This window comes from Microtus ochrogaster, unplaced genomic scaffold (genome assembly GCF_000317375.1).
Source record: "Microtus ochrogaster isolate Prairie Vole_2 unplaced genomic scaffold, MicOch1.0 UNK31, whole genome shotgun sequence".
In the NCBI taxonomy this organism is placed as follows: Eukaryota; Metazoa; Chordata; class Mammalia; order Rodentia; family Cricetidae; genus Microtus; species Microtus ochrogaster.
The window spans coordinates 4,300,756-4,302,554 of NW_004949129.1; positions in this window are offsets into that span (position 1 = coordinate 4,300,756).

A 1,799-nucleotide genomic window follows, 5' to 3' on the forward strand; every position below is an offset into this window, starting at 1 on the left:
TAAAACCAGCCAGGTCGAGGTGATGCAGGCCTTTGAGCTCAGTACTCAGGAGACAGAGGCAGGCACATCTCTGTGAGTTCGAGGCTGCCTGGTCTACATACAGTGTGAGTTCCAGGACAGCTAAGGCTACACAGAGAACCCTGTCTCAAAAAATAAAATGAAATAAAACCACATGAAAAGGTGATAAAAATAGGATCTGGAGGGATGTCTTAGCAATTATTGGATGATCTATTCATGCAGGACCCGAGTTTGACTTCTAGCATCTATTTTGATGGGTGATTCAGAACTGCCTATAACTCCGGCTCCAGGGAATCTGACACACTCCTGCTGCCTCCATAGGCAGCTGTATATATGTGGCAGACATAACACAAATACATAAATTAAAATATATCGTATCTTATTATGTGTATATGTGCACTGAGTGCCAGAAGAGGTCATTGGAGTCCCTAGCATTGGACTGACAGGTGTTTGCAAGCCTGCGGCCAACACTCCAGGACTCTGCAAGAACAGCACATGCATTAACCACTGACCAATCTCTACAGTCCTAGGAAATCTTTAAAAGGCAATAAAACATACAACAGAGAAGCAGACAGTCTTCCCAAGATGGAGACTTTTGCTCCTCACAATTAGCTACACAAGGAACTCATTTCATGTGTGTGTGCGTGTGTGTTAAGGTTTTTTTTTTTAAGATTTATTTATTTATTATGTATACAACATTCTGCCTCAATGTATGCCGGCATGCCAGAGGAGGGCGCCAGATGTCAGTACAGATGGTTGTGAGCCACCATGTGGTTGCTGGGAATTGAACTCAGGACCTCTGGAAGAGCAGCCAGTGCTCTTAACCTCTGAGCCATCTCTCCAGCCCTGTGTTAAGGTTTTTGTTTTGTTTCCTTTCACTTTTTGTTCTTGTTGCTTTTGGAGACATGGTTTCTCTGTGTTGTAGAGACAGGGTCTCACACTGTAGCCCAGACTGGCTTGGAATCACTGTAGCCCAGACTGGCTTGGAATTCACTATGGAGCCCAGGCTGTCCTGGACCTCATGGTTCTCCTCTCATCTCAAGCTCCCAAAGATCATAGGTGTGAGGCATCCTGCATAGCTGTTTATTTCTCTCCTATTTTCTTTCTTTTTTTTTTTTTTGTCCTGGAACTCCCTTTGTAGACCAGGCTGGCCTCGAACTCACAGAGATCCGCCTGCTTCTGCCTCCCGAGTACTGGGATTACAGGAGTGTGCCACCACTGCCCGGCAGCTATTTATTTCTTTATTGGCATGTGCCTGTTTTATTTCCCTGTCTCTCAAGAAGAGCGAGCATCCCCTGCACTTTGTTCCTGTGAGCATCCCTGCACTTCGTTCCTGCTCCTCGATACCAATCTCTGAGCACTGGACTCCTCACTGACCGTTTAAACGTGCTGTATGTAAAGCACGTAGCATAAGTAAGTTCTACAAGTAAGGGAGGCAAGGCTCAGGGAGAGGCCTGGCTCCAAGGTGTAGGGGTTCAGCACTGTACCTTCTAGGGAAAGGGTGGGACCCACGTGTGGAAGAATTGGGGAAGGAGTCGTGGAGCTTGAGCCTAGCTTCCTTCCACTCAACCTTTCTCTGTCTTCTCTCCAATAAAGTTCATAGTCCAGGAAATCCTGTACAAGTGGCAACTGCTCTTAAACTTCCCTGCAGATAAGAACTGTTGGCTAAACCGGGCGGTGGTGGCACACGCCTTTAATCCCAGCACTTGGGAGGCAGAGGCAGGCGGATCTCTGGGAGTTCAAGACCAGCCTGGTCTACAAGAGCTAGTTCCAGGACAGGC